Here is a 21548-nt window from a genome sequence, read left to right as displayed (position 1 = left end):
GAACCAAGATCACACCAGAAAGTCCTGGAGAACGAAACGGCCGAAAAATCCATCTCTCCGGACTTGGTTATCCAGGCAGTAGTGTCTAGCAACTGTGTGCAGCGAGGCCAACGTAGCTGCCTGACAGATGTCCTGCAAGGGGACTCCCCGACCCAGGGCAGTAGTAGCCGTTTTGGCCCGAGTGGGATGGGCCCTTAGCCCAACAGGGGGCTCCTTTCTAGCCAAGGAGTAACAGACCTTGATGCACAACACGACCCACCGAGAGATGGCCCGTTTGTGCACCGCCCATCCCTTCTTCGTGCCCACGTAACCAATAAAGATATGGTCGTCCACCTGGAACTGGCGTGTGCAATCAAGGTAGAAGGAGAGCGCACGTTTTGGGTCCAGATGGTGGAGCCTCTCTTCCTCTTTCGAGGGATGCGGAGGCGGAAAGAAGGTGGGAAAGGTGATGGACTGCCCGATGTGAAAGGCTGTAACCACCTTGGGCAGGAAAGAAGGACACGTTCTTAAAACAACTCTGTCTGGATGGACAGAAAGGAAAGGAGGCTTAGAAGATAGAGCCTGGAGCTCACTCACTCTCCTGGCAGAGGTGATGGCAACCAGGAATGCAGTCTTAAGAGTCAGAAGACGAAGAGGGCAATTGTGAAGTGGCTCAAAAGGAGCACACATCAGATAGGTTAGAACAAGGTTCAAGTCCCACTGAGGCATCACGAAAGACACAGGAGGAAACGTGTGTGATGCCCTTCAAGAATCTATTTACAACAGGGGACTTGAAAAGAGAAGGCTGATCAGGAAGCTTCAAGAAGGCAGAAATGGCAGAGAGGTAGCCCTTAAGAGTGCCCAGATCAGAGCCCTGCTGGGCAAGAGAAAGAAGGAAGAGGAGAACCTCTGAAAGGGGGGCGGCAGAGAGAGGATCCACAGCTTTTGCTGTGCACCAGGCCACAAATTTGTTCCACCTGCAGGCGTATACCGATTTTGTGGAGGGACGCCTGGCTGCCAGAATCACATTACAGACTTCAGGAGACAAGTCAAATGGCCTCAACTGCCGCCGCTCAATCTCCACGCATGGAGGTGGAGCCTGGACAGGTTCGGGTGGAGGACCGTCCCCTGCTGTTGCGACAGAAGGTCCTCCTGAAGAGGCAGACGAATCGGGGGATCGACTGACATGCTGAGTAGCTCAGGATACCAAAATCTTTGTGCCCAGTCCGGAGCCACAAGGATGACTTGGGCCCGGTCGCACCTGATCTTCTTCAGCAGAAGTGGTATAGGCGGAAAGGCGTACAACAGACCGCAGCTCCACTCGCGACGAAACGCGTTGCCGAGCGATTGCCGCCTTGGAAATTCCAACGCGCAGAACTGATAACATTGCACGTTCTCTTCGGTGGCGAATAGATCTAACCAAGGCTCTCCCCACTGCTGAAAGAGGCCTTGCGCCACGTCCGAGTTCAGACGCCATTCATGATCCATCATGCACCGGCGGCTGAGTTCGTCCGCCCTGGCTTTGAGGGAACCTCAGTGAGGAAAGTAAAATCCCTTTGGGTAAAGTCAATTGCAGAGTAGAATCTATATTCACACATTACACATATCAATCCATTTTGTCTAGTTATCCACACACACTCTGATTGGACCATATACAATAAGGAAACAATATGAACAAAACTGTTATAAAAAAAATATCACATATGTTTATTACTTGTTTGTATACAGAATATCACATTAAAAAAAGCCCAGCAATTCATACATATAATAACATAAAAGTCAATAAAATCCCAATGCATTAAAAAATATAAATCACAATGGAGCATGAAAACACATGAAGGAGTGAAACCAAAAGCTAGACAAAGAAACTTGGTCTTAACAATTTACACCTCCGTCATAACATTATTTCACAAGCAAAGGAATATGCCATATTTTAATTAGCCTGCCTTCACCAGTGCCCAATGACCGGATTGTGTATCAACATGTAGCGTCAACGCGTTTCAATGGGAATTTGCCTTATTAATCCATCTTTTTCAAGACCCGACTTTTAAACACTGCATTATATTTAACGTTTTCATGCGGTCACCTGCAATAATATTACCGGACTATGCTCTCCATGAGTCCCGCTAAACAAATTGAAAGTTTTCACGTAAGTGTGTCCATATCAAGGTTTGGATTTTATGATTCCCCCAACGCATTGATGACATAAAAACTGCAAGCAGGGAAGGCTTGCTAATTCAAGCAGGTGACCGCATGAAAACGTTAAATATAATGCAGAGTGCAGAGCCGGGACTCCGCCGGAGACCAGAGGCCTCTGATCTCCCTCTCCCCCATGTGCCCCCCACATCCCAGAAGAGACGCATCCGTTACCACTATGTTCTCTGGGTGAGGTAGGGAGAGAGATCTGCTGCTGACCCAATCGCAGTTCGTGAGCCACCATTGCAACTGTCTCGCAGTATCCTCAGAGATCCGGACGTGGTCGGACAGATTGCCCTGATGCTGTGCCCACTGAAATTTCAGGTCCCACTGCAGAGGCCGCATCCGCCACCTGGCGTGATGCACCAGAAGGATGCAGAAGGACATCAGCCCCAGGAGCCGCAGCATCAATCTGACCGAGACTCGGGATAAAGGCTGAAAGATCGGAATCAGAGCCTGAATATCCCGAACCCGCTGTTCGGGGGGATAAACCCGAAACTGTGCTGAGTCCAGAACCGCTCCGATGATAAGGAGCTTCTGAGAGGGGCACAGGTGTGACTTCGGCACGTTGATGGAGAACCCCAGCGAGTGCAGGATGTCGGCCGGCCGTAGTCTGGAGGTGGGAGACGACTGCCTGGGGCGAGCCCACCTTCAACAACCAGTCGTCGAGATAGGGGAAGACTGAAACCCCTAATCTGCGCAGATGAGCTGCGACCACCGCCATCACTTTCGTGCACACCCATGGGGCGCTGGTAAGGCCGAAGGGCAGCACAGTAAACTGAAAGTGCTCGTGGCCTACCGTGAAACGCAGGTAACGCCCGTGGGCCGGCAGGATGAGAATGTGGAAATATGTGTCCTGCAAGTCCAATGCCTCCATCCAGTCTTCTGGGTCCAGGGCAGCTAGGACCTGAGCCAAAGTCAGCATCTTGAACTTCTCCCTTCGGAGGAAGCCATTGACGCTCCATAGGTCCAAGATGGGGCATAGGCCTCCTTTGCCCTGCTTGGGTACCAGAAAGTAGTGGGAATAGCAACCACGCCCTACTTCTGGCCCAGGAATGCACTCAACGGCCCCCTTGGCCAAGAGGGCTGTAAATTCCTCCTGTAGAAGTCGCAAGTGAGCCCCCGACATGTGGTGGTACTGCAGTGGCATGGCTGGAGGGGTCGCCTCAAAGGGGAGGGAGTAGCACCTTTGGACGATTTGCATTACCCACCTGTCCGACGTGATGGAGCGCCAGTGAAGGCGGTGATGGCGAACCCTGCCCCCCACTGGCGTCGAATGGGCCGGAAATTTCGGACTAGGAGGATTTTGAGGCAGATGCTGCGGGGGCGGGTATGGACTGACCTTGCCGGTGAACCCCGGCACCGCCGCGGCGGTTACCACACCGCGATCGCGTTGAGATTGGTTTTGCGGCCTGTGGCTAGCTGGATGTGAGGGGGCACCCCTTCCTTGGCCACGAAAGGGACGAAAGGCGGAAGTTTGCTGGCGTTGGCTGAGGCCCAAGGACTTGGCCGTTGCCCTGGAGTCCTTGAAACGCTTGAGCGCACTGTCCGCCTTGTCGCCAAAGAGGCGACGGCCATCAAAGGGCATGTCCATAACGGAGGCTTGGACATCGCCTGAAAAATTGGTGGACCTCAGCCAGGCGTGGCGGCGAACCGCTACCGTCGTTGCAATCGCCCTGCCTAGCGAGTCCGTGCTATCCAGTCCACACCGAATGGAGTAGCGTGATGCATCCTTTCCCTCCGCGAGGGCTTGGGCAAGCTTTGCCTGGACCTCCGCCGGGCACTGCGGCAGCACTTCCGCAACCGTATCCCACAGGGAGTAGGAGTAACGGCCCAAAAGGCAGGCGGTGTTGACAGACCGCAACCCCAAACTCAGTGAGAGCAGTTTCTTGCCGAACTGGTCGTACCTTTTGGATTCCCGATCCGGAGGGGCGGTCGGGAATGCGGTCTGAGAGGGTGAGGCTTGGATCACCAGGATCTCAGGGGTGGGGTGAACGGACAGGAAACTGGGGTCACCCAGAGCCGGGCAGTGGTGTCGGGCCACGTTCCGATCCACAGGGAGGCCTGTAGAGGGCTTGGCAGGTGCTCAACAGAACGTCGGTGAGGGCTTTGTTGAACGGCAGGAGAGGCTCCGAGGAGCTTGCCTGCGGTTTGAGCACCTCAGTGAGGAGGTTAGTCCTCACGGCCACGACTGGGAGCTTAAGAGCCAAGACCTTGGCTGCCCTAGTCAACACCACACTGTAAGCAGCCCCTCCTCCGTAGCCATGGTAGGAGGGGAGACAAATCCAGTGTCTGGCGAAGTGTCCTGGCCACTGGCTTCCACCAGTTCGTCTGCCCAGTCCTGGCTCAACTGGCACTGCAGTGTCAGAGGGTCCTCAGACCCCTCTCAGTCCCCCTCGTCATCTATCTCCTGATAGTCAGGAATAAATGATGGAGCCGGGTCGTCGGTGAAGGGCTCACAGATCGGCGTCGAAGACGGCGCCGGTCTGATGCCGGATCCGGACCGGGGCTGGGACCCGGGACGTCGTCGTCCGGGGATGGCATTGGGGGCGACACCCGTGGTGACGGTGCCAGCGGAGGGGTCGTAAGGTTGACCGGCGTCGTCACGGATCCAGCCCTGGATCCTGAGGAACCCTGCGGCGTCGGGACCGGAGTCGTCGATGGCGCCTGGGCCGAAGCACCCGACGGTGCCGGGGCCGGGGCCACCGGCCTGCTTGGGCTCCCAGACGGACCCCGCGGGGCCCGAAGGCGACTCTGCGGGTTCCGACGGATGGAAGCGCAACCTCATGGGCGTGAGGAAGGCGCTGATCTCCTCCGGCGTCACGTGCAGCCCAAGGACCGGCGGGTGTGGACCGTGACGCAGCGCTTGCGGCTCCGGCGGAGCCGCGTGGGCGCTGTTGCCCGCGTAGCGCCGGGGAGAGTCAGAACAGCGATGTCGCTTCTTCGACTTCTTGTGCCTCGACTTACCTGAGGACTTTGAGCCCGACGAGTGGTGTCAATTCACCGAACGGTGATGTCTGTGGCCCCGCAACCGGTCCCTCGACCTGCTCCTGGACCTTGAACGCCACTGGGCAGACTGCCGGATCTCGAGGCGCGGCATGACTTGTCATCGTGGTCGACCCCAAGCCAATAAAGGCACCGACAGTGGGGGTCGGTAACCGACATCATGTGGTTACAGTCGTCGCAGGGTTTGAATCCGGCATCCCTATTGGCACCTGAGTCGAGAATGGACTCGAGAAGATCCAAAAGAGATCGAAAAAGTTAGTCAAAAATTGACTAGGAGTACTGCTCTTCCCGGATCTGCGCTTGCTGGCGTGGAAAAAAGAAGAACTGCCGTCAGCGCGCGAAGGCAGCATCTAAGTACTCCAACGACGTCATCCCGGCGACCACGACGCCGACAACGGACGTTGAGCCGCAGACGACGCCTACCGACGTGCAGGGGTACTGCTACGCAAAACTTTCCGGATCCAGTCTGACGCCTGGGGATATTCTAAGGTAAGGAATCTAACACTAACCTGTTTCTTGCAGATAGTGCATACACCACACCTCACTAGTTATGTCTTAAAGTCCAGGAATCTGTGGATCCCCGTTTCATACTTGGATGTATGTTACAGACATCCAAGTATGAAACATTTCCTTTTCAAGAGTTAAGGGCTCCGTGTACTATTAGGAAATTGAAGACACCAAAAAATGCAACCACTCAACAGCTCAGAGAGGTGTTAATGCTTGATGACCAGAGAAAGGCTTCAGAGCCTGAAAGGGTAGGCAGTGGGTGGATGAAGCAGATGGGTACCAATCCACAGGGCTCAGACTCTGAAGTTTACCAGCAAGGTGACAATGACCCAGACCTGGAGAATCCAGCTCCAACTGGAGATGTAGAAGGCCAGCAAAGCCCTCTCTTTGTCCCCCCAGGAAGAGTTGGTGGTGTGCCTAGAAGGCCAAGATCTCCTTCAATGGAGTCTAACCATTCTGGTACATCAATAGGGACCTCTGTTTCTTCTCATAGGAGGGACACCTCCCAGGAGACGAGAGAGAACCAGCTGACGTTTGAAGAAGCCCAGCTGGAGATGAGGAGAAAAAGAGTAGCCTTAGAAATGGAGTCCCTAGATCTTGAAAGACAAAGAAAAAAATGAGACTAGAGTCCCATGGTGGCAGCAATGTCCCTAGAGGTAGGGACAGGTCTTATAACCATAAAAACTTAAGCAAGATTGTCCGTTCCTACAAAAGTGGGGATGACATCCACAAATGGATAACTGCACTGGAGAGGGCCTGCAAATTACAGAAGGTACCCCAGGAGCAGTGGGCAGCAATCTTGTGTCTCTCCTTTGCAGACAAAGGTAGAGACAAGCTCCTCACTGTCAGAGAAGAGGATGCTGATAATGACAAAGTTCTGAGGAGTGCACTTATAGATGGTTTGGCCTAACCACTGAGCAGTATAGGATACAATTCAGAGATACCCAAAGGCACAGACTCAGGACTGGGTTGACTTTGTTGATTGTGCTACTAAGGCTCAGGAGGGCTGGTTAATGGGCAGTAAAGTGTGTGATTATACAGGATTGTATAATTTGATGATGAGGGAGTAGATCCTTAATAACTGTCAGAATCAGCTGTTGCATCAGCACCTGGTAGACTCTGATCTGACCTCTCCCCAAGAATTGGGAAAGAAGGCAGACAAATGGGTCAGAACCAGGGTGAAGCAGAAGGTAATGAACCAAGGTGATGACCAGAAGAAGCAAGATCCTAATAAGGGTGGGGAGAAGGGTAATGGCCAGAAGTCTTCACAAGGTCCCCAAAAATGTTCTACTGGTGGGGATTCCCAATCTTCTAAGAAAGGAAAAGGCCAAAAGAAACCATGTTGTAAAATCTGTAAACAGAATAGCCATTGGACTAGTGATTGCACCAAGAAGGATGCAACTCCAGCCACCATTGCCCCTAAGGCAACTGTTCCTCTAGTTCAGCTTCAAGTGGTGGTACTCAGCAGAAGGGTGTAGTAGGGTTAACCCTAAGTACTGATGTGGGCTATGGCCTAGTCAGAGTTCCAACTCAGGCTGTGTTAGTCTATGATGGAGGCATAGATATGTCTCCTCTGTAAGTCCCAGTAATCTGAGCAAGTACAGACAACAGCCTTTAATAAATGGAAAAGAGGCTTTGGCCTACAGGGACACAGGGTGATGCAAGAACGTGTGAACCCTGGACATATCATACTTGGTGAGACTTACCAAGTGACCAATGCAAGCAATGTCAGGACCAACCATGCCGTAGCAGTTGTTAATTTCTCCTGGGGAGGGGTAACTGGCCTCAAGAAAGTTGTGGTAAGTGCAGACCTCCCTGTAGAATGCTTGCTTGGAAATGATTTAGAGACTTTAGCCTGGTCTGAAGTGGAGTTTAGGACCCATGCAGAAATGTTAGGGATCTCAGCACATGTGTTTGCTGTGACTAGGTCACAGGTCAAAAAGGCTAACACTGAACAGGTCCTGGAATAAAGGACCGAGGGCTAGATGTAGGTAATTTAAATTTAGCGATTCGAAAATACCAAATTTTACCGATTTGGTATTTTCGAATCGGTAAATGCTATGTAGATTAAAAATCAGTAAAAATTACCGAATCGTTAAGAACCGATTCGGTAAAATAGGGAAAGAGTCAAGGGTGGCAGGGTGTCACTTTGACAAACTGTTGCACCCCTGAATAGTGCTTGTGTGCACATGTGGCACACATACATGCCCTAAGGGCATGCATGTCTGTCACATGGCACAGGTGTAAATGCACTGATTTGCATTTACAGAGGTATTTGTTATTTACCACCAACTAATAGTTGGTGGTAAATAACTAATCCTGTAAGCACAGAAGCACTCTTCAAAGTGCTTCCTACATTTCATTTACCGATTCGGTAAATACCGAATCGGTAAATGGTGATTCGGTAAATACCGGAATCGGTAAATACCGATTCGGTATTTACTGAATCGGTAAATTTGACACCTACATAGGAAAAGCCTATTACCGGTCGGTAACGGCCGATTTCGGCCGTTACCGACCGGTAATGGCCTTCCTACATCTGACCCCAGGTGCCTTCCAAGAAAAGGAGCAGTAGGGTTAAGGCAGTGCCTTCCCCCCTGACTCGGAGTGATGATCAGTCTCTTGAGGGAGATGATTGTGCTCCTGAAGAAGGAACTGTCCCAGAGAAGTTTGAGCCTGATCAGATTGAGTTCTTGGGGACAGATCTGAGTCTAGTGCAGCTGAGCTGCCCTTCTCTAGAACCCCTCGGACAGCAAGCTGCTGCTGAGGCTGCTGGGAATGCTAGTGGCACCCATAAGATTTATTGGGATGATGGACTCCTATATTCAGAGAGTAGAGACCCCAAGCCTGGTGCAGATATGAGGTTGGTTATACCTTTGAAGTTCAGGGGATTCCTATTGACACTAGCCCATGATATTCCTTTAGCAGGACCCCTGGGCCAAAACAAGACTTGGGACAGAATTATCCCTCACTTTCACTGGCCCCACATGTCTGAAGACACAAAGGAGTTTTGTCACTCCTGTGTAACCTGTCAAGCCAGTGGTAAGGCAGGTGGCACGGCAAAGACCCCCCTGATACCACTACCTGTGGTGGGGTTTCCCTTTGAGAGAGTGGGGATTTACATTGTTGGACCAATGGATCCTCAGACAGCATCTGGGCACAGGTTTATCCTAGTGGTGGTGGACCATGCCACTAGGTACCCAGAGGCAGTTCCCCTTAGGACCACTACAGCACCTGTTGTGGCAAGAGCCCTCTTGGGAGTGTTCTCAAGAGGGGATTTCCCTAAGGAGGTAGTATCTGACAGAGATGTAAACTTTATGTTAGCTACTTGACTGCAATGTGGAAGGAGTGTGGAGTGAATTACAAATTCACCACACCCTATCACTCACAATGCAATGGTTTAGTTGAAAGACTCAACAAAACCTTAAAGGGTATGATCAAGGGTCTCCCAGAAAAGCTTAGGCGGAGATGGGACATCCTGCTAACCTGCCTTTTGTTTGCATACAGGGAGGTTCCTCAGAATGGGGTTGGCTACAGCCCTTTTGAACTTCTGTTTGGGCATCCTGTCAGAGGGCCATTGTGTCTGGTGAAGGAGGGATGGGAGTTACCTCTCAAACCCCCTAAACAGGACATAGTGGACTATGTACTTGGTCTCTGCTACAGGATGGCTGAGTATATGAAAAAGCCAACTAAAAACCTTGAGGCTAGCCAGGAATTACAGAAAGCCTGGCATGACCAAAAGGCTGTGCTGACTGTTTACCAGCCAGGACAGAAAGTGTGGGTGTTGGAGCCTGTGGCCCCAGCAGCTCTCCAAGACAAGTGGAGTGGACCCCACACTATTGTTGAAAGGAAGGGAGAGGTTACCTATTTGGTGGACCTAGGAACTCCCAGGGGCCCCCATAGGGTGCTTCATGTCAGCAGACTGAAACCATATGTTGACAGGGCAGACATGGGCTTATGGCAACTGATGAGGGGCAGGAGGAGGAGAATGACCCTCTCCCTGACCTGCTCTCACAGAACCCTGATGATGGGTCAGTGGATGGTGTAGCCATGGCAGGCAGCCTCACTGATCAGCAGCAAACTGATTGCTGACAAGTACTCAGTCAGTTTAGACATATGTTCTCTCTGACTCCAGGTCAGACCACCTGGTTTACTCATGTAGTGGACACTGGGGACAGTCTGCCTGTTAAAAATAAGATTTACAGGAAACCTGATCATGTCAGGGACTGTATCAGGACTCAAGTCTAGAAAACCCATAAGGGTAACCCAGTAACCAATCTGGAGTGTACCTAATGTACATGCAATCAATTTAGAGAGGAAGCAGCTAGGCTGGGGTCCTGGTTAGCAGGGCCCCAGCCAAACTAAAGTCGAATAACAGTGAAACACCGGCAAAAAGTGGGGGGTAACCATAGTAAGCAGATCCTACTCTCTTACACAACCCCCCCGCCCCCAAACGCAGGGACATAAAACTAACCTTGACCAGTCAAGTCTTCATGTTCTAAGTGGAAATATCTGGAGAGTCCATCTGCATTCACATAGTTAATCCCAGGTCTATGTTCCACTGTATAGTCCATCCCCTGTAGGGAAATGGACAACCTCAAAAGTTTGGGGTTTTCACCCTTCATCTGTTTTAGCCATAAGAGGGGCTAATGGTCAGTCTGAACAGTGAAGTGAGTGCTAAACAAGTATGGCCTCAGCTGCTTCAGAGCCCAAACCACAGCAAAGGCCTCCCTCTCAATAGTTGACCAATGTTTCTCTCTAGGGGTCAGCTTTCTGCTAATAAAAGCTTCTGGCTGGTCCTGACCTTCATCATTCAATTGTGATAGTACAGCCGTTACCCCCAACTCAGATGCATCTCTTTGGACAATGAATTCTCTGGAGTACTTAGGACTTTGCAGAATTGGTGCAGTGCACATGGCCTGCTTCAGGTCATTAAATGCCTTGCTTGTGTCAGCATCTGCATATGACATACAAATGAGTAAAATAAATTGAAAAGAAAAGCTTTAAACATAATAAAGAATATGGAACAAAATAAGGAGTAAAAAGAAGAGTAATTGGTAAACTCGATTTATTGGATTCATACAGTCCAGGATTTGGCTGTGCAGCCGGAATGGTACCCAAATGTGGTTCCTTCGTGTTGAGTTTTCATTGAAAAGCGCAATGGGACAGGGCGCGAACCGAGCTTGCACGCCTACACAAGTATAAATGGTTAAACATGATGTATAAGAATGATTACACTGGTGTGCATCTTACCACCCCAAAATGCTTCTTGAATCAATTTTCGGTCCTTCTGGTGATATAGCACCCAAGATAAACAGTGGATTATGAATGGAGGTTGAGTATTGAGATTACATTGTCTTGGAACGTGATGAACAACACTTGAGTGATGTTTCCCATCATAAACGGCTTTGAAAAACAGGGGATGATAATCAACTTTTTCAATGGACCTTAAAGCGGTATTTTTGTGATGAAATAATGTTGGATTAGTTGAACAAATTATGCAAAAACATTGCACCTGTAATTATGGAGTCATTATGTTAAATGGGATGAATATTATTTCAGATTAGGCATGTGGTTCCATTACTTTGGTTACCTGTGGTGGGGTTTCCCTTTGAGAGAGTGGGGATTGACATTGTTGGACCAATGGATCCTCAGACAGCATCTTGGCACAGGTTTATCCTAGTGGTGGTGGACCATGCCACTAGGTACCCAGAGGCAGTTCCCCTTAGGACCACTACAGCACCTGTTGTGGCAAGAGCCCTGTGGGGTGGTGGAGAAGCAGACCAGGAGACAATGGTATCTGGTTCAGTGGGTTTATTAGAAAACGGGGTTTTTTAGGGTGAAAACAGTTCGTATTTCAAAGTCTTTTCAAGAACAGTCTGTTAACCAAGATACAACACTCTTCCGGTGCAAGGTCTTCTGGAACTTGTAGTCAGGTTCGACCTCTCTTGAACTCCCAACAATGCGGGGTTCTTGAATGTCAGGTTTGATGGCCGTCGAACACGGATACCCAAAAGGAAAGAAGAACAAAAAGAATCCTGTAAGCGGGTGGCTCGGAGTCTATAGGCTTTGACGCAGGAGCCAGGGAAGTGTGGGGAGCTCTCGCCGCGACCGTCACCAGTGAGTCATGCTTGCGCTGCTATTTTACGCTGAAGACCGGCCCTTTACTCGGAAGCTTCCCCGCCCTTAGAGCCCTCCAAATTGCGGCCCCAGACCGAGGAAATGCGCCCCCGTACCTTGTGGAGCCACGTCCCTCCTGGGCCGTGGCTCGAGTTGTTGCGTTGCCAGGTAGGGTCTGGCTGCCCGTCTGTTACGTCCTCGGCTTCCTCACTACTCCGGCTCTTTTCCTCTGTCGGGTCAGCTTGCTCCTGGTGTAGACTTCCAGCGCTGTCCCGTGGCAATACCGAGAAGGTTCTGGCCAGCGTCCTCTAATGGCGTTCTTCGTCTGTTGGCCTTGTAGAACGACTGCTTCCCTCGGCGGCATCCCATTTGAGGAACTCCGCCCCACGTGACCTGTACGATTCCTCCGGGAAGCCTGACGCCTTAAAGGGCCCGCGTTCCCCGGTCAAGCTCTGAAAAAACATGAAAGAAGACGGGGAGAGGTAATGGGGAAAGCGATCCAATGCTGGCGTTCTGGACCGCACATCCTGCTCCTCCTCACACACCCCTACCCCAGATTGCTCACGGTCGGGGAACAATGGAAACCGGGAAAGGAAGTCAGCATTCACATTCTCAGTACTTTTCCGGTGGATAACCTCAAAAGAGTAAGGTTGCCACGAGAGGAACCACCGGAGAATGCGCGGATTGTTCCCTTTATTGCGACTCATCCATTGTAAAGGGGCATTGTCCGTAAAGAGTAGGAAGGGGGCACCCTCCAGATAATATCGGAGTTTCTCAATAGCCCACTTAATAGCAAGGCACTCTTTCTCAATTATAGGATACTTCTGCTCCCTAGGAAACAAGTTTCCTACTGATGAAAAGGATAGGATGTTCAACGCCGTCAGGTGAAGTTTGTGACAACACGGCACCCAGACCATGTTCGGACGCATCTGTATGTAGTAGGCAGGGTTTTGAGAAATCAGGAGAGCGGAGAACAGGAGCAGAAGTTATGGCTATCTTTAACTCCTGAAAGGCCTTCCTAGCAGCAGGTGTGGGTTGGTAAAGGTCCTTGGTTTTGACGTTCTTTTGGAGTAAATCCGCTAAGGGCGTTGCTAATTCAGAATACTGGGGTATGAAGCGCCTGTAATATCCAAGGAGCCGCAGGAACGCCCTAACTTCTTTTTTTGTAGATGGAAAAGGGGCCTCCACTATAGCTTTCACCTTCTCTGACTGAGGTTCTATGACTCCATTACCCAAAAGATAGCCCAGGTATTTTACCTTCCTAAACCCAGCTTTTGATTTTTTTGCATGAATATGCAGGCCAGCGGCTTGAAGAGCGGCAAACACCTGGGTACAGTGTTGGAGATGGGTGTCCCAGTCAGGACTGAAGATGACTATGTCATCCAGGTAAGCTGAGGAATATTGCTGGTGGTTTTGCAATACCTGGTTCATTAATCTTTGGAAAGTGGCAGGTGCCCCATGCAACCCAAAGGGTAGGACCGTGAACTCGTAAAGGCCGCTAGGGGTGGCGAAAGCGGTCTTTTCTTGGTCCTCCTGTTTAAGCGGCACCTGCCAATAACCTTTAGTAAGGTCAAGTGTAGTGATGTACTGGGCTTCTCCTAATTTCTCTATAAGATCGTCCACCCTAGGGATGGGATAGGAATCACACTTTGATATGGAATTCACAGCGCGAAAATCAATGCAAAAGCGGACAGAACCGTCCGGTTTTGGCACTAATACTATAGGGGAAGACCAGTTGCTTTTTGAGGGTTTGATAACACCTAAGTCCAGCATGTTATCTACTTCTTTCTCTACTTCTTTCTCTATTGCCATCCTTCTTGCAGCCGGTATTCTATACGGCTTTTGTTTCACTATTTTTCCTGGTTGAGTGTTGATAGTATGCTCTGCTAGAGTGGTTCTCCCTGGCAAATCAGAGAAAATGTGTGCAAAAGGGGCTAGGGTGTTCTGAAGGGTGTTCTCCTGCTCCCTGGTTAATTCTGGGTTAAGGACCAATTGTCTTAGCATAGACGTGGAAGAGGAGAGGTCCTCGACGTGTTGTACGTCTTGAGGAGGGGCCCTAACCACGTCTTAAGAAGATTTATGTGGTATAGTTGGCACTTTCTGGGAATGACTTGTATCTTGTAGGATGTTAGACCGACCTTTTCTGTCACTTTATAGGGACCTTGCCATCCCGACTTGGTTTTACCTATGGCAGTAGGCAATAGAACCAAAATCCAGTCACCCACGCATAACTGTCTCCACTTCTTCCCTCTATTGTACAGTTGTTGCTGTTTTGTTTGGGCTTTTTCTAAATTGGAATCAGCGAACTCTCTTAGTTTGGGTAGTTTGGAGCGCAGACCTCTGGTATAGTCAAGAAACGTCTTTGTCTTTCCCTCCTTTTCTTGCTCCCAAACCTCTTTAGTAATCTCTAGGAGACTTCTGGGTTCTCTTCCATACAGTAGTTGGAAGGGAGAACATCCTAAGCTTGATTGAACCTGACTCCGTCTCCGTGTCACGTATAGAGCCAGGGGGAGTAGCAGGTCCCACTCTCTCCCCTCTACAGAGAAGAGTTTCTTTAGCGTCAGTTTAAGAGTGGCGTTGTAACGTTCACACAATCCATCCATTTGGGGATGATAGACGGATGTCTTGATATGGGAGATGTCTGGTGTTTTGCATATTTGATTCATTAACTTTGAAACAAAAGGGGTTCCTTGATCAGTGAGGATTTCCCTAGGGAATCCAACCCGAGAAAACAGTTCCATCAATTTTTCTGAAATATTCTAGGTGGTAGGGGTTCTTAACGGGAAGGCTTCCGGATATCTTGTAGCGTAATCCACCACCACCAGGGCATACACATGCCCTTTCTTTGTGCGTGGAAGGGGTCCAATAAGATCCATTCCAACCCTTTCAAAAGGGTTACCTATAACCGGGAGAGGCTGCAAGGGAACTGCCGGGGGTGTATATGGGTTCTTTTTCTGGCAGACCTCACACTCTTGACAGAACTTAGTGACGTGTGAAAATATCCCCGGCCAGTAGAAATGTTGTAACAACATTTGTGTTGTCTTTTGCGCTCCTCTGTGTCCAGCCAAGAGGTGAGAATGTGCGAAAAAAAGGACCTGCTCCCTAAATGCTTGAGGTACTAATAACTGAGGGTTATCTCCCTGCTTTCCTACCCTATACAACAATTTGTTCTGTACCAGAAAAGAGGGGTAGGAGGAAGAGGGTTGCTCTGCCTGTTCCCAAGCTGGGCGAAGGGTTGGGTCGTTTTTTTGGGCATATCTAAAACTGGTGTCCAGGAGCCAGGGGGCTTGAGTGAGGAGGTTGGAATGCTCTGATAGGGACAATGGGTTCTTTTGTAACCGTTCCTGTAAAAGGAACAGAAAGGACGGGTTATCCTGACCTATGATCATCTGTTCTGGGAGAGTAGGAACAACCCCAAGCCTAACATCTAAGGTCTGCCCCGTAGGAAGTGTCACTGGAATCCCTATCAAGGGATAGACTCTTACATCCCCATGGACACATCTAATAGGTACCGTTCCCTTTACTACCGCTTGGGAAGGAGGCACTAAGGACTGTAGGATGACTGATTGTTTACATCCGGAATCAAGTAGAGCTTTTATTGTTGTCCCTTCTACTTGTACACTTACGTGAAAACTATGACCCAATTCTGCTGAATATAAAATGGAACGTGGTATACATCCAATGTCCATGGGTTCTTCCTGCGGTCTCTTCCTGGGACAATTCCTAGCAATATGGCCCCACTCTCCACATTCAAAGCATTGTGGGTTGCGTAATGGAAGAGGGTCTAACTTGAATGGTCTAGGCTTCACAGGTTCTAGAACTGGCTTCACAAGTTTCTTTTCTGGTTTACCCACACTTCCTGTGGGTTTTGGGGTCTTTTTTGTGTCCCATGGTAACGCCCTAGGTTGCGCTCTGTAAAACGTTGTGGCCATCTCTACTGCTTGTTCTGGGCTAAGGCGATGGTGTTGTTTAAGCCACTTCTGAATAGGATACGGGAGAGCCTCGAGATATTGTTCCAAGTATATCATCGCCATGATCTCGTCTTTGGAATGGTTCTGGGGCTGCAGCCACTTATCGGCGGCTGCCTTTAACTTGAAGTACAGTGTCTTTGGATTGTCTTTCTTTTCTGAATTTTACCCTGTAGGCCTCAGCGTCCATACCCATATGGTCTAGAATGAGGTCTTTGATTTCCTTATAGGAGGCGTTGCCATTGGGGTTAGCGACTTGGTAAGCACCTTGGGCTTCTCCAGTTAGGAGAGGAGCAAGGAAGAAAGGCCACTTAGCTTTGGGCCAACCAGAGGCTCGTGCAGCCCTCTCAAAATTGAGAAGAAAGGCATCGGGATCTTCCCCGGTGGTGTATTTTTGGAGGGACACGTTAGGACCAGTACCCGCTCGTATTTGAAGTTGGTTGGTTAGATCCCTGCGGTCGTCCGCCACCTTCAACATCTGGTCGGCGTTGTTTGCTAGGGCATCTTTTATAAGTTCCCGGTCTGCATTGGCAGAGGACATCTGTTTTTCCACTGCCCATTCTAGCTTCTCCTGTCCCCGAATTAATTGCTGAATGAGGTTTTCCATTTTGGAGGCGGCCTATGATCCCACTTCTGACACCACGTGTGGGGTGGTGGAGAAGCAGACCAGGAGACAGTGGGTTTATTAGAAAACGTTTTTTTTTTTTAGGGGGAAAACAGTTCGTATTTCAAAGTCTTTTCAAGAACAGTCTGTTAACCAAGATACAACATTTTTCTGGTGCAAGGTCTTCTGGAACTTGTAGTCAGGTTCGACCTCTCTTGTACTCCCAACAATGCGGGGTTCTTGAATGTCAGGTTTGATGGCCGTCGAACACGGATACCCAAAAGGAAAGAAGAACAAAAAGAATCCTGTAAGCGGGTGGCTCGGAGTCTATAGGCTTTGACGCAGGAGCCAGGAAGTGTGGGGAGCTCTCACCGTGACCGTCACCAGTGAGTCATGCTTGCGCTGCTATTTTACGCTGAAGACCGGCCCTTTACTCGGAAGCTTCCCCGCCCTTAGAGCCCTCCAAATTGCGGCCCCAGACCGAGGAAATGCGCCCCCGTACCTTGTGGAGCCACGTCCTGGGCCGTGGCTCGAGTTGTCGCGTTGCCAGGTAGGGTCTGGCTGCCCGTCTGTTACGTCCTCGGCTTCCTCACTACTCCGGCTCTTTTCCTCTGTCGGGTCAGCTTGCTCCTGGTGTAGACTTCCAGCGCTGTCCCGTGGCAATACCGAGAAGGTTCTGGCCAGCGTCCTCTCCTGGCGTTCTTCGTCCGTTGGCCTTGTAGAACGACTGCTTCCCTCTGCGGCATCCCATTTGAGGAACTCCGCCCCACGTGACCTGTACGATTCCTCCGGGAAGCCTGACGCCTTAAAGGGCCCGCGTTCCCCGGTCATGCTCTGAAAAAACATGACAGAAGACGGGGGGAGCTAATGGGGAAAGCGATCCAATGCTGGCGTTCCGGACCGCACATCCTGCTCCTCCTCACAAGCCCTCTTGGGAGTGTTCTCAAGAGTGGATTTCCCTAAGGAGGTAGTATCTGACAGAGATGTCAACTTTATGTTAGCTACTTGACTGCAATGTGGAAGGAGTGTGGAGTGAATTACAAATTCACCACACCCTATCACTCACAATGCAATGGTTTAGTTGAAAGACTCAACAAAACCTTAAAGGGTATGATCAAGGGTCTCCCAGAAAAGCTTAGGCGGAGATGGGACATCCTGCTAACCTGCCTTTTGTTTGCATACGGGGAGGTTCCTCAGAAGGGGGTTGGCTACAGCCCTTTCGAACTTCTGTTTGGGCATCCTGTCAGAGGGCCATTGTGTCTGGTGAAGGAGGGATGGGAGTTACCTCTCAAACCCCCTAAACAGGACATAGTGGACTATGTACTTGGTCTCCGCTACAGGATGGCTGAGTATATGAAAAAGCCAACTAAAAACCTTGAGGCTAGCCAGGAATTACAGAAAGCCTGGCATGACCAAAAGGCTGTGCTGACTGTTTACCAGCCAGGACAGAAAGTGTGGGTGTTGGAGCCTGTGGCCCCAGCAGCTCTCCAAGACAAGTGGAGTGAACCCCACACTATTGTTGAACAGAAGGGAGAGGTTACCTATTTGGTGGACCTAGGAACTCCCAGGGGCCCCCATAGGGTGCTTCATGTCAACAGACTGAAACCATATGTTGACAGGGCAGACATGGGCTTATGGCAACTGATGAGGGACAGGAGGAGGAGAATGACCCTCTCCCAGACCTGCTCTCACAGAACCCTGATGATGGGTCAGTGGATGGTGTAGCCATGGCAGGCAGCCTCACTGATCAGCATCAAACTGATTGCAGACAAGTGCTCAGTCAGTTTAGACATATGTTCTCTCTGACTCCAGGTCAGACCACCTGGTGTACTCATGTAGTGGACACTGTGGACAGTCTGCCTGTTAAAAATAAGATTTACAGGAAACATGATCATGTCAGGGACTGTATCAGGACTCAAGTCCAGAAAACTCATAAGGGTAACCCAGTAACCAATCTGGAGTGTACCTAATGTACATGCAATCAATTTAGAGAGGAAGCAGCTAGGCTGGGGTCCTGGTTAGCAGGGCCCCAGCCAAACTAAAGTCGAAAAACAGTGAAACACCAGCAAAAAGTGGGGGGTAACCATAGTAAGCAGATCCTACTCTCTTACACAACCCCCCCTCAAACCCAGGGACATTAAACTAACCTTGACCAGTCAAGTCTTCATGTTCTAAGTGGAAATATCTGGAGAGTCCATCTGCATTCACATGGTTAATCCCAGGTCTATGTTCCACTGTATAGTCCATCCCCTGTAGGGAAATGGACAACCTCAAAAGTTTGGGGTTTTCACCCTTCATCTGTTTTAGCCATAAGAGGGGCTTATGGTCAGTCTGAACAGTGAAGTGAGTGCTAAACAAGTATGGCCACAGCTTCTTCAGAGCCCAAACCACAGCAAAGGCCTCCCTCTCAATAGCTGACCAATGTTTCTCTCTAGGGGTCAGCCTTTTGCTAATAAAAGCTACTGGCTGGTCCTGACCATCATTCAATTGTGATAGCACAGCTGTTACACCCAACTCAGATGCATCTCTTTGGACAATGAATTCTCTGGAGTACTTAGGACTTTGCAGAATTGGTGCAGTGCACAGGGCCTGCTTCAGGTCAATAAATGCCTTGCTTGTGTCAGCATCTGCATATGACATACGAATGAGTAAAATAAATTGAAAAGAAAAGCTTTAAACATGATAAAGAATATGGAACAAAATAAGGAGTAAAAAGAAGAGTAATTGGTAAACTCGATTTATTGGATTCATACAGTCCAGGATTTGGCTGTGCAGCCGGAATGGTACCCAAATGTGGTTCCTTCGTGTTGAGTTTTCATTGAAAAGCGCAATGGGACAGGGCGCGGACCGAGCTTGCACGCCTACACAAGTATAAATGGTTAAACATGATGTATAAGAATGATTACACTGGTGTGCATCTTACCACCCCAAAATGCTTCTTGAATCAATTTTCGGTCCTTCTGGTGAGATAGCACCCAAGATAAACAGTGGATTACGAATGGAGGTTGAGTATTGAGATTACATTGTCTTGAAACATGATGAAAAACACTTGAGTGATGTTTCCCATCATAAACGGCTTTGAAAAACAGGGGATGATAATCAACTTTTTCAATGGACCTTAAAGCGGTATTTTTGTGATGAAATAATGTTGGATTAGTTGAACAATTTATGCAAAAACAATGCACCTGTAATTATGGATGCATTATGTTAAATGGGATGAATATTATTTCAGATTAGGCATGTGGTTCCATTACTTTGGTTACCGGGCTCGGGTACGAGTTGATTACAGTTAGTGAGATTAAGGCCACAGGCATGCTGGGGCATGTAGTGTTGAGAAACACAGTGGGAATGAGAGACACCCTGAAAAAGGAATCCGTTTCTTATTTAATTATTGCATCTGTACACGTGACAGACCACCGGCTGATAATTGAAAGGGGAGATATATGGCTAAGCAAACTAAAAGCAGTCGATTAACTTTTTGTTCAAACAGACAAGAGTGCCTCGGCGCCCCATGAACATGGTGCGGCGTGGTGGCACTTAAGATATTTATGGATATGATGCAGCGGCCTAGGATGTTGCTTCTTTTAAATTAATACATGTCACGGTAAGAACAGTGAGGATTGTTTGCGTTGAGGGGATGATTAATGATAAAGACGGGTAACACATGGGGAAGATGTTAAGCAGTAAGTGAGTTAATGGTGGCCTCTTGAACCTGAGCTATGTGGGATTTGAAAAGAGTTTGTATTATCAAAGAGACCGGGGTTTAGAGTTGGGGGATGATTAATGTAAAAAGGAGGGTAATCTTATAAAACATGTTTTTGCGCGTGCCAATTTGGAATAGCAAACTGAATGCAGTTTAAGTTTTTTAATGAAACTGACAATGTACCATGTATACTGATGGTGGTGTTGCTTTGTATATGTTTTGCATTGTAGATACCCCTGACGAAGGGAATTAAATTCCCGAAATGCATTGGGTGATGTCAATAAAGTCGTGACATGCAGAAACATACACTCCTCCAGTGCTTGTGTCAGCATCTGTGTATGACATACAAATGAGTAAAATAAATTGAAAAGAAAAGCGTTAAACATGATAAAGAATATGGAACAAAATAAGGAGTAAAAAGAAGAAGAATTGGTAAACTCGATTTATTGGATTCATACAGTCCAGGATTTGGCTGTGCAGCCGGAATGGTACCCAAATGTGGTTCCTTCGTGTTGAGTCAAGAGTGTAGAACCCCATCTTGGTCACGAGCTGAACACCCCTCACGGAGATGTCAGTCAGCTGCTAGGTGAAAGCTTCAGCATGCAGCGACCCGTCGAGTTTAGCAGAAGTGTCTCTTCTGATTATGTTAGGAAACAAAAGGCTATATATAGAAAATGGGATCCTTTCCTCATGTCGAGATTGTAATCGGGCAGCCATTGTTTGTGTTCTACAGATAGCAGTGTCGCAATATGAATGTAATAATGAAACACATTTGTATTACACACGTGAGAGGCCTTGCTTCAAATTCCAAGGCATTGTGATAGGATTCTCAAAAAGTGTTCTGTGTTAGCAAGGTCGGTGTTTCCTTGAAACCAATCCAAGCGTCACAAAAGCAAAATTTGTGTCAAACGTTAATGTGGCACAGAGAAGGCAACTTCAGGAAAAAGGATTTGTGTGCACGCAAAAATGGTACCAATTCCTACCGGGCCTAATTTGGGCATATGACAGAACTGTACGAAGGCACATCCAATTATGATTAAATGTTCAGCTTTCAACATTACAGTCATCATTTCTATGCATAAAGCAAGTACTCCAGGAGCTGTTTTTAATTACACAATGGGAATATTGCCCTACACCACGACAGGGTAGTTCAAAAACATTTCCACAAAATGTTGCATATTTTTTGGGTTATGATACATTAAACCCTCTGTCCTATTATTATAAACCTGCAGCATCACCTGCAAAGAAAAATATGCTGACAAACATCAAGCTGAAATATTCTGCTTCCTTTCTTTCCCAGTTATCCACACAAGGGCTCAACATTTGGAGGGACACTATTGATGTCAAGTTAATTTGGGGGACAAAAGATTGGCAAGTTCACGGGAACAAGGCTTTGTTTACAACATGCCTTAACCCATAACAAATGATGTTCCTGAACAAAACTGTGCAACAAACAACATGTCTT

General features: G+C 48.8%; 1 protein-coding gene across 1 annotated transcript in view; it reads right to left on the bottom strand.

Annotated features, from left to right (window-relative positions):
* Positions 1-21548, bottom strand: part of HDGFL3 (HDGF like 3) — a 264253-nt gene that overhangs the window by 95787 nt on the left and 146918 nt on the right. The gene's annotated exons all lie outside the window — the stretch shown is intronic.

The sequence above is a fragment of the Lissotriton helveticus genome, chromosome 3_2 (genome assembly GCF_964261635.1).
Source record: "Lissotriton helveticus chromosome 3_2, aLisHel1.1, whole genome shotgun sequence".
NCBI lineage: Eukaryota > Metazoa > Chordata > Amphibia > Caudata > Salamandridae > Lissotriton > Lissotriton helveticus.
This window is presented reverse-complemented; position numbering and strand designations above follow the sequence as displayed.